Consider the following 12,500-nt stretch of genomic DNA (forward strand, 5'->3'; position numbering starts at 1 on the left):
CCATCAGCCCCCAGAACGCCCCCTATTAAAACACACACACACAATCAGCCCCCAGAACGCCCCTTATTAATACACACACACACACACACACCATCAGCCCCCAGAACGCCCCCTATTAAAACACACACACACAATCAGCCCCCAGAACGCCCCTTATTAATACACACACACACACACACACACCATCAGCCCCCAGAACGCCCCCTATTAATACACACACACACACCATCAGCCCCCAGAACACCCCCTATTAATACACACACACACACACACACAGACACACACCATCAGACCCCAGAATGCCCCAATTAACACACACACACACCGCCCCCACCTGTCTGATCTCCTCCACCACCACATCCCCTTCAGAGCCACCACACACAGACACACACACACACACACACACACACACACACACACACACACACACACACAGCATGAACACACACACACACACACCGCCCCCACCTGTCTGATCTCCTCCACCACCACATCCCCTTCAGAGCCACCACACACAGACACACACACACACACACACACACACACACAGCATCAACACACACACACACACACACCTGTCTGATCTCCTCCACCACCACACTACGCTCAGCTGACCAACTGCCCAGGTCCAGGCAAAGGGGGGACAGACAGAGCCCCAGACTCCACCGTACACACACACACACGTACACACACACATACACACACACACACACGTACACACACAGACACACACGTACACACACGTACACACACGTACACACACACACACACACACACACACACACGTACACACACACGTACACACACAGACACACAGACACACACATACTTCCTGATCTCCTCAGCTGACCAACTGACAGCCCCCCCGCTGACCAAGGGGACAGACAGAGCCCCAGACTCTACCGTACACACACACACACACACGTACACACACACACACACGTACACACACACACTTACACACACACACACACACGTACACACACGTACACACACACACACACGTACACACACATACGTACACACACACACACACACACACACACACACACACACACACACACGTACACACACACACACACACACGTACACACACACACGTACAGACACACACACACACACAGATACACACACACACACAAACACATGTACACACACACACGTACACACACACACTTCCTGATCTCCTCAGCTGACCAACTGACTCTGGAGCAGCCCAGTCTCTGAATACACACACACACACACAAACATACACACACACACACACACACACACGCTCGGACTGGTAATCTGTACAACCGGGCAAATCCCTGGTGGGCCGGTCCACATGTGGGCCGGTGACCTCCGGGATTTTTTTTTTTTTAAAGTTATTTAGCCTATTTGCAGCCCGTCACAGTTGCATCCATTTGGCTTGGGGGGTGACAGGTCAATCATTTTGGCCTCTTCATGACAGGTTCAGTGTGTGTTATGATCGCGCCCCCCTGCCCCACCCCTCAAGTGGATTTGTCCAAGCAGCCTCTAGGTTTGTGGGGAAATATAGCCTACGAGTCCATGCATAGTACAGTAGCCTATAAGTTCCCTCCGCTGGCTGGTGTTCACATAATCGCTGTTTAACCGTAAACAGCAATCAGAGGTGTCTAGTTTTATTCCATAAATATATTTTTTTCATAGTCATTAGTTGCACGCGCTACCAAGAGCTTCCATTTACTGCACCATGTAGACTACTGTAGTGCGGTTTGTCTGTCAACATAAAAAAAACTACAATTTTCGCACAACTTGGTGGAAAAGTGTAGCACAGGTTAAAAAAAAAAAACATTCATTTTTGGACTCAAAAGGAACTTCAAAGTATTTCCCATATAGTAGCCTCACAATGACAGTGAAAGTGAAACTTGGAAAGTGGAAGTCTCTCCACCGAGTGTTACATTAGATGCACAATCAATCGCGAGTCGATGCAGGTAAAAAGTATCAACTGGTAGGTTAGTAGGCTAACGAAGGTAGCCTAATTTTGCAAAATGTGATGACGGCACACAAACTTGGGCAAAAACGTTTAGTATACACTTGTGGTGATAGCCTACAGTTAATGTGAATCACGGACTATAACCAAAGTAAAGGAGAAGATTTGCACCAAATAAAGGCTGTGGTTGTGTTTCTACAACATGTTGGCACAAAACGTAATTTCTGTCAACTATGACGATGTCCATGTTCAGTAGCCTATATTTTTCATTTAGTCAAGCAGTGACATGTGGTTTAATGCATGGGGGGTAACATGACGTGAGACAGTCAGAAGATGAGTCTGTCTTTAGTAGCCTATCCCTGAATCCTGTCCCTCTCAAATCACTTTAAAATGGTGTGATTAGCAACCAGAATTAAAAAAAAAAAAATCCCGGAGAGACACCCCCGGACCCCCGTGTTATTGTGATTATAACCTATAGGCTATAGGTCCAAATCTAAATGTTTGGGTTCAGTTTATTGTGATTATAATAACCTATAGGCTATAGGTCCTAATCTAAATGTTTGGGTTCAGTTTATTGTGATTATAATAACCTATAGGCTATAGGTCCAAATCTAAATGTTTGGGTTCAGTTTATGAAGTGTTGCTACAGCATGATACTGTGTGTTTGTTATTTATGGGGGGGGGGGGGGGGTTTGGTATCGGTGGGCTTGTGTGTGTGTGTGTGTGGGGGGGGTTCCAGTGGTGGGCCGGTCCAGGAGAAAATTGCCAGGGCCGAATTTTGTTCCCAGTCCGACCCTGCATACACACACACACACACACACACCTTTGTTTATTGCACTAAGCACTTTATTGTGAAGCAATTTGGTGCAGCTCAGCTGTAAATGTGCTATAGAAATAAAAATTGACTTGCCACACACAGCATCAATACACACACACACAGACACACACACACAGCATCAACACACACACACTCATGACACACACACACACAGCATCAATACACACACACACAGACACACACACACACAAACACACAGCATCAATACACACACACACACACACACACACACACACACACTCATGACACCCCCACCATTGCGTAATCCGGGGTGTGGAATTGATAAAGAAGTGATGACTCTACATTATTCAGACACAGTTATCTGGAAAAGCAGATGTGTGTCTGCACTGTCACAAACACTTATACACTCTCTCTCTCTCTCTCTCTCACACACACACACACACACACACACACACTTCTCACACACACACACATTACTTACACACACATTACTCACAAACACACACACACACACACACACACACACACACACACACAATTCTCTCACACACACACACACACACATATAACACACACACACACAATTCTCACACACATTATTTACACGCACATTACTCACAAACACACACACACACACATTACTCACACATTCTCATATCCTGTCTCTCTGACACACAGGCACAGGCAGGAACAGAAGTGAGGTGAGAGAAAGAGAGAAAGTGTGTGTGTGTGTGTGTGTGTGCATGTGTGTCTGTGTGTGAGTGTGTGTGTGTGTGTGTCAGTGGTGGACGAAGTACACACATTCTGTACTTGAGTGAAAGTAGAGATACATATGGTCAAATGTTACTCCAGTAAAAGTAGAAGTCCTCCTTTTACATTTCCACTTGAGTGGAAGTACAAAAGTACTTGCCTTCAAATGTACTTAAGTATCAGAAGTAAAAGTCCTGTTTACTAACTAATACAGTTGCATTTACTATTGTTGGAATGATTCGGCACAGACATAGGCATTCATTGAGCCTTTCTCTTCCATTCAAGGACAAAATCAGCTAATAATTGTTGTATATTGAAAGAACTAAAAACAAACTAATGTGATATCTTAGATACTCCAAAGTAAACCATTTTTTCTTTGTTGAATGAATTAAACTTTTGGACCAAATCAAAATGTTCCCTTTTGTGTTTGATAGTGTCAGATTGTCTATCATTGTCTATCATTTGCTCGATGGTGTCAAGAGGCTAGTTATGGTAACATCAATATTGTGAAAAGGGGTCAATAAGGTACAGTAAATAGTGGATATGACAATAACATAGGTTAGGCAACACCATTATTTAAAGCCTAGCTCACTTAATTGAAAATATACATGTAAGTACACATGTATTTGGACAGTCTTTTTTCCAAAAGGAACTTCAGCTGTCACAAAATCTAGTGGAGTAAAAAGTAAAAAGTTTAACAAAATAGAAATACTCAAGTACAGATACATGAAAAGCGACTTAAAGCTACATTGTGTACTTTTTTGAGTTAATTCTTAGCAAAAACCCATTTGTTCTTTCAAAAATATGTGTTCATTCATGTGTAATTATTTCCACCTACTAATCAAAGTATTCTCGTAAGTGTAGAATCTGCTATTCTGAATACATACGCGCGAGTCGCGCAAATGGCTGAATCCATGTTGCGCCTCCATCTTTGAAATACATTCGCCAACGAGGGACATTCCTGGAAATTCAGCTCCGCCTTTCGCGCTTGTAGGCAACACTCATTGCCTGATTAGTCTACTAGCGACAGCCGGCAGATTTGAAAGTCTGTTGAAGATGGAGGATTACACCTATTCTCGAGGACATGAAAAGGAATCGCCAAGGAAGCGAAAAAGAGAATTAAAACGACATCGTGATCGGAAAAACAACAGACCAAAGTCAATATTGGAGTGGCTTTTTCTAAGATGGAAAGAGCTCATGAGGAGCAAGGATTTTAAAAGGGACGCCGAAGTTGCCTGCTTTCTTCTCGGCAGGTAATTTGCAATTCGGCCTATTCGTGTAAACATATAGCTTACAGTCTGTGGTGTAAATTCAAAGTTTTATAGCTAACTATAGCATGGTTGTCCATAACGGTAGAACGACGTCTGGGATACTTTTCCTCGCGTCGATGAAAAATGATTGTCTAGGCAACGTTGTAACAAAAATCTACTATGACGGATCAAAGGCAAAGGGCACTGTAAATTGTAGTTATTTTTCATTGCTTTTGCTTTGTAGCCTAAATGTATCCTAATCTGATAATGCTAGGGTAGCCAATTCCAAGGGTGACGTGCACCTGTCCTGTCCTCTTATTAATTGTAGAAGTAGCCTACTAATTACTAAATTGTCTGAAAGTTTTTCACCATGAGTGTAGCCTACACCTCAGAATGGGGGAAGGGTAGACTAGTCCATTACACTTGTGAATGGAGCAAGGTAGACTAGCCAGCCCATTGAGACCGCTCAATGAGGGTCAAAGTCATTATCATGCAGAACAATAAAATACGGACAGAACTGCTTTGATTGAACTTTAGTCAATGCATCTACCAAAATACATCTTTCTTCATGGTCATAAAATTAATGCCTAGGCTACTTTATTTGTGGTTTAAGTGAGACATTCTAACATGTACTGCTATTTTTTGTCCAGCTATGAGAGAGAACTGAGAGCAGTCACATTAACGCCAATGAAGGGAAAGCCCTCTAGTATTAACTACTCCAGAAGTGTCCAGCATTTCTAGTGGGACAGAGAGGTCAGTCACTGCATGAAAACAATTGTTGATTCTATGTGATTGTTGTTTGATAATAACAAAGTATATTTTTAATAACTTGGTGTTTACCATTTTATGTACTGTTATATGTTGTGAAACACTCTGCTTATTCATTTCAGATGAGCATCTTGGCGCAATTGCAGAAGCCCCTGAAATTGAGAACCTTGAACAGAGGTAACCCATCAACAATGCTCATAATGTCTATACCCTAACCCTACATGACATCTCTTCTCTATTGTATATTTTCATGATATAAGCATTTATATATTTTTTACAAAGCCTACATGACATGAGCATTGTGGAGGAGGATGTGGACGAAATTCAATGGTCTTGTTATGTGATGCACGTGCCTAATGTAACCTTGCCTGCCTTCATTGTTCCTAATGTAACCTTGCCTGTAACTCAGTCTAGGCAAAATAGCACTATACAGATTAGTAACAATATGTTGAACGATATAAAATGGTGTGTATGTCTAACGACACTGCATGTCTCCCACAGGATCAGCTTTCCAGGAGACTGCAAATTTAGAATGATGGCCCATGTTGCTTCAAAGGCACCCTACAAAAAGGAAGGGTTCATGTGTAAATACCATAATTTGTTAATTTCTGTAAATAAATATATTGCAAATAACATTATTGATCATGTTACTGTCATTTGGTGTTTCAAAATGGTAAATTACCACAGCTCCTTTTTTAATTATAAGTTTGTGGATGTAAGCAGAAGAAGTACAGCATGAACAGTCTCTTATCAATTCTAAACGTTTTTATTTTCATGAAAGCAAAATATAACAATGTACCGGTGTAAAATAAATTAAATTCAGTTTTAAAAGTAACAGGCAGTACAAGAACACTAATACAAAACTATTTACAATAACACAACATTATAGGAAGGTGATATTTATCTCTTGAGAGATCCCTTATCCTACACACACAGCTTGGGATCACTCTTCTATCACCCTGTCCTAGAGACCCATGCTGCCAGAAAATGAAATGTCTGTAGGTAGCATATCTTAACTCTATTGTCATCACCTGGCTCTCTTACACGGCCTAATGCTGTGATGTCCTCCCTGTACTGCCTGTGAATCTGGAGAAAACCTTCATCTAGGCAGTACTGTATGAAGTGAGGCAGAAGGCTCACACAGGTGGCTGGGTTTTGTCCACAGCATTTTCTCTCCCGATCGGTTGGCATGTCTCTGCAGTGTGTACAAGTACACCAAGGCATCCCTGGCACAGGTGGGTGGACGACATGTCTGCACTGATGCATCATCAATGCATCAAACACCAGACCTGGCTGCCTCACTAGCAACTGTGTGGTGAGGTTCCTGTGCTCTTGCAGGCTCATTCCATCCACAAGTCTCTGAAGAAATAAGACACAAGAAATAAGATCAGATAGGCTTGTTTAGGTAGCAAAGTTAGAAAAATAGTACTCAAAAGTGTTCACACAAAATGATGAAGAATATTATGTGTATGGACAATGAAAAGGTGAAAATGTTGTTGTGTAACATTTTCTATCCCATAACGTAATCATATGTGTCGTGATTTTACTGGCAGACAACTCGCATCATGCAGTTGACTGGCAACAGCTAGAAATTGCTACATATAAACAAAGGAGATACAAACAGGCAGGGAAGCTACACCAAGCGCGTAATTGAAGCCTTCCGTTCACAACGCGTAAAATCAGTTTTAGAAGAATGGTCTATTTTTTTTCTGGTGTAGTTGATGCAGACGCAACGCAAACGAACGTGCCTGGTGCAGCTTCCGAGCTCATTATGGTGTCGTTGCCATGGATACTGTTCAGAGAAATATATTAAAAACACAAACCTCCGTTGCTTCTCTCCTTTGTCTTTGAAGTTCTTCCACTCTCTCGTCGTCATCTTTGGAGAGTCTTACTTTTTCTTTGCCTAGGTCTCACCAATCCTCTGCCACCGGCTCTTGGCTTTTCTTTACCTTTCACTCTTCCTCTACCTTTCCCTCTTCCTCTACCTCTCCCTCTTCCTCTACCTTTCCCTCTACCTCTCCCTCTTCCTCTACCTTTCCCTCTTCCTCTACCTTTCCCTCTTCCTTTCCCTCTTCCTCTACCTTTCCCTCTTCCTTTCCCTCTTCCTCTACCTTTCCCTCTTCCCTCTACCTTTCCCTCTTCCTTTCCCTCTTCATCTCTTCCTCTACCTTTCCCTCTTCCTCTACCTTTCCCTCTTCCTCTACCTTTCCCTCTTCCTCTACCTCTCCCTCTTCCTCTACCTCTCCCTCTACCTCTCCCTCTTCCTCTACCTTTCCCTCTTCCTCTACCTTTCCCTCTTCCTTTCCCTCTTCCTCTACCTTTCCCTCTTCCTTTCCCTCTTCCTCTACCTTTCCCTCTTCCCTCTACCTTTCCCTCTTCATCTCTTCCTCTACCTTTCCCTCTTCCTCTACCTTTCCCTCTTCCTCTACCTTTCCCTCTACCTCTCCCTCTTCCTCTACCTTTCCCTCTTCCTCTACCTTTCCCTCTTCCTTTCCCTCTTCCTCTACCTTTCCCTCTTCCTTTCCCTCTTCCTCTACCTTTCCCTCTTCCCTCTACCTTTCCCTCTTCCTTTCCCTCTTCATCTCCCTCTTCATCTCTTCCTCTACCTTTCCCTCTTCCCTCTACCTTTCCCTCTTCCTTTCCCTCTTCCTCTCTTCCTCTACCTTTCCTCTACCTTTCCCTCTTCCTCTACCTTTCCCTCTTCCTCTCTTCCTCTACCTTTCCCTCTTCCTCTACCTTTCCCTCTTCCTTTCCCTCTTCCTCTATCTTTCCCTCTTCCTCTTCCTCTTCCTTTCCCTCTTCCTCTACCTTTCCCTCTTCCTCTCTTCCTCTACCTTTCCCTCTTCCTTTCCCTCTTCCTCTACCTTTCCCTCTTCCTCTCTTCCTTTACCTTTCCCTCTTCCTCTCTTCCTCTACCTTTCCCTCTTCCTTTCCCTCTTCCTCTACCTTTCCCTCTTCCTTTCCCTCTTCCTCTACCTTTCCCTCTTCCTCTCTTCCTCTACCTTTCCCTCTTCCTCTACCTTTCCCTCTACCTCTCCCTCTTCCTTTCCCTCTTCCTCTACCTTCCTCTACCTTTCCCTCTACCTTTCCCTCTTCCTCTACCTTTCCCTCTTCCTTTCCCTCTTCCTCTACCTTTCCATCTTCCTCTCTTCCTCTTCCTCTCTTCCTCTACCTTTCCCTCTTCCTATCTTCCTCTACCTTTCCCTCTACCTTTCCCTCTTCCTCTACCTTTCCCTCTTCCTCTACCTTTCCCTCTTCCTTTCCCTCTTCCTCTCTTCCTCTACCTTTCCCTCTTCCTCTACCTTCCTCTCTTCCTCTACCTTTCCCTCTACCTCTACCTTTCCCTCTTCCTCTACCTTCCTCTCTTCCTCTACCTTCCTCTCTTCCTCTACCTTTCCCTCTTCCTTTCCCTCTTCCTCTCTTCCTCTACCTTTCCCTCTTCCTCTACCTTTCCCTCTACCTCTACCTTTCCCTCTTCCTCTACCTTTCCCTCTTCCTCTACCTTCCTCTCTTCCTCTACCTTTCCCTCTACCTCTCCCTCTTCCTCTACCTTTCCCTCTTCCTTTCCCTCTTCCTTTCCCTCTTCCTCTACCTTTCCCTCTTCCTCTACCTTCCTCTACCTTTCCCTCTTCCTTTCCCTCTTCCTCTCTTCCTCTACCTTTCCCTCTTCCTCTACCTTCCTCTCTTCCTCTACCTTTCCCTCTACCTCTCCCTCTTCCTCTCTTCCTCTACCTTTCCCTCTTCCTCTACCTTCCTCTCTTCCTCTACCTTTCCCTCTACCTCTCCCTCTTCCTCTACCTTTCCCTCTTCCTCTACCTTCCTCTCTTCCTCTACCTTCCTCTCTTCCTCTACCTTCCTCTCTTCCTCTACCTTTCCCTCTACCTCTCCCTCTACCTTTCCCTCTTCCTTTCCCTCTTCCTCTACCTTTCCCTCTTCCTCTACCTTTCCCTCTTCCTCTACCTTCCTCTCTTCCTCTACCTTCCTCTCTTCCTCTACTTTCCTCTCTTCCTCTACCTTTCCCTCTCCCTCTTCCTCTACCTTTCCCTCTTCCTCTACCTTTCCCTCTACCTTTCCCTCTTCCTCTACCTTTCCCTCTCCCTCTTCCTCTACCTTTCCCTCTTCCTCTACCTTTCCCTCTACCTTTCCCTCTTCCTCTACCTTTCCCTCTACCTTTCCCTCTTCCTCTACCTTTCCCTCTTCCTCTACCTTTCCCTCTTCCTCTACCTTTCCCTCTTCCTCTACCTTTCCCTCTTCCTCTACCTCTTCCTTTCCCTCTTCCTCTACCTCTTCCTTTCCCTCTTCCTCTACCTTTCCCTCGCACCGCCGTTGCATCGACTGATCTCTGACTCTGCTCACTGAGAAAAATAGTAGGCTTAATAGTAGGCTGTAAACATTGCCTTTACACTATTAATCTCGCACATACAGAATAACGAAGGCACTGATACTGTACTAACATTAGCATGCATTCGTTTGGGAACCTGATAGCTGATGCTAGCAATGAAATAGTAGCCTACCAAAACGAAAACGTAAAACTATTATTCACTTTACATAGAGGTCATAACCAACATGTTTACTGGCTATAGAAAGCTAAATGCAATGTGTAATTGTTTTCTAAAGTAACCTCATCACTGGAAGGAACACTGGACGAAGTCGTAGTAGGCCTACTGGAAGCCATGTTAACCTTGGCATGAAACGGCCACCAGGAGTTAAAATGCGCTCGGAATGGGATGGGCTAGAAAGTAATACTCAGTTGGTTGTCATATAGAATTTCACCGCTAGATGGGAGAAGTTCTTACACAAGGTAGCTTTAAGTACAGTAATTGAGTAAATGTACTCAAGTAATGTCCACCACTGGTGTGTATGTGCCTGTGTGTGTGTGTGTGTGTGTGTGTGTGTGTGTGTGAGAGTGAGTGAGTGAGAGAGAGAGAGTGTATAGTGTGTGTTTGGTCAAAATGTTCGAAGTCCAGTTTAGATGCTGTTTAGAGTATTACACGCTTACTTAACACTGTGTACGGCAGTTGCTCATACCTGTGTTCAATGGCAGGGATAGATCATGCAAGCAGTCCGGCAGGCAAGCAAGATGGTAGGCAGGCAGACATGCAGGCAGGAGGGCAGGAAGGGCAGAAAGGCAGGGAGGGAGGTACAGCAGGCAGGCAAGCAGATGGTACGCAGTGATGTAGATTCAGCAGTTCAATAATCCAAAGGGAAAGGGGTATTCCAAAGGGTATTCCAAAAGGTGTTTTAAATTAAATGTTCTAAATGTTCAACTCTAAAGGTTCAAAATGGTCAAGATCAAATCATAAAGTGTCAAGATTCAAACTATCAAGATTCAAGTTTCAAGCTATAAGCTGTAAAAAACTATTTGTGTCCAGCATCTTCCATTGTTTAACTAAGACTGACTAAACCACATGGAAGACGCCATCTTGAAGTGAACAGGTGACCAGGTGACCTAAGACCATGTCAAAATAAAAGCTCCATACAGAAGCTAATGAATCTCAAGCAAACTAAGAGTATTTCAGTTCAATAGTTTTTAAATTAAAATTGGCTCCTACAGTGTGTGTGTGTGTGTGTATAGAGTGCAGGCTTGTGCAAAATTCCGAATTTTAGAATGGATCTCCATTCAATTCACAAATTGGAATTTGAATTGAATTGGCTCCGCCCCACAGGAAGTTGAATTTGAATTGGAATTGGAATGACAGGAAGTGAAATTAAATTCATGGCAATTCAAAGCAACTCCACAGTCACACAACAGGAAGAATGTGTTGAATCTCACATGCATTCAATTTTGGGAAAGTTACTTTGCACTATGAAATTGACTAGCTACAGTTCCGAAATAATATAACACACTGTATTCTTACTTAAAATGTTTAGTTAGTATAACACAGTTTTTGTCTTTTGTTGATTATGTTGATGTTGGAGATTACTTGGCTAAACGGAGTAATTTAATGTTAAGGTGGAAAAGTGAACATGATCATTTAAATCAAGTAAACTATACTTGAATTGCTTAAGTTTTGCTACACTGTGAAGTTAGTTAGTTAACCTTACTTAACCCGTTAGTTAACCTTAGTTTAAAAAAACATGCAAACCAATTGCCTTGAAATTACAGACTAATCTGGAATAGGAATTCCAAGTTGTGCAAACAAATGCTTACTTTGTGTAGTACACTTACACTAAGGAGAATTCCTATTTAACCTAACTTCACAAGTAAAGTATATTGTGTATTAAACACAAGGTGTGCTAACTGATGTTACATTTCCCACAGTGCATTTCCAGAATGCCACCTCCCTGGCTCACATATTTGTAAAGATATCACATATTAATCCTTTCTGAAATTCAATCTTAAATTACAATAAAGTGACAGTGACACTAACGGTTATATATACTGTTGGTGTGTAATTTATGTGGATACATCGCACCATCAAGTAGATGACTATCCAAAACACTCTAATGCTGTGGGTAGAACATCAGCAACATGTTACATTTGTATTTTGGGTACTACCCTCTGAAAGTACTGCACAACGAAGTTGAGACCTCACTATGTACCACTAATATGTGGCACACACCTGGGTTTGTCCAGCGGGTCAGGGAAACCTCAATCTTTGATGTCCACAGTGAGTCAGGACTTGGACTGATTTCTGCATTTCAGTGTATCCATGATGTTGTGAAGGCATTGGGGTTGATATTAATATCCTGACCAGAAAGGAGAGTGCCATTTAATGGACAGCCCCTAACATCCTTCTAGTAGCAACATAAGTTGCAAGGAGAGCACCCATACAAATCCTAGTCAAGCTCATTTAGCCTTAGTAACTTAGCAGAGATAGCTTCAGTAACTTAGCAGAGACAGGGTACCTGTTTGTATGGTTTCCAGATACAGATCTGTGTCTATCTATAACTGTCAGCACTAGTTCTAATCACAGGTTTGGTCTGTTTTGGATAGTCATTGATGGGGTGATGTATCAATATAAATCACATATTAATT

General features: G+C 43.1%; 1 protein-coding gene and 1 long non-coding RNA gene across 2 annotated transcripts in view; one reads left to right on the plus strand and one right to left on the minus strand.

Moving 5' to 3' along the window:
- The window catches only part of slc5a10 (solute carrier family 5 member 10), a 91,310-nt gene that overhangs the window by 14,284 nt on the left and 64,526 nt on the right, over positions 1-12,500 (minus strand). The gene's annotated exons all lie outside the window — the stretch shown is intronic.
- LOC121719039 lies at positions 5,419-6,225 on the plus strand. Its single transcript, XR_006034096.1, has 3 exons — positions 5,419-5,506; positions 5,644-5,698; positions 6,023-6,225. It is a non-coding gene; the product is annotated as an uncharacterized LOC121719039 (long non-coding RNA).

Source organism: Alosa sapidissima, chromosome 9, assembly GCF_018492685.1.
Source record: "Alosa sapidissima isolate fAloSap1 chromosome 9, fAloSap1.pri, whole genome shotgun sequence".
NCBI classification, from domain to species: Eukaryota; Metazoa; Chordata; class Actinopteri; order Clupeiformes; family Clupeidae; genus Alosa; species Alosa sapidissima.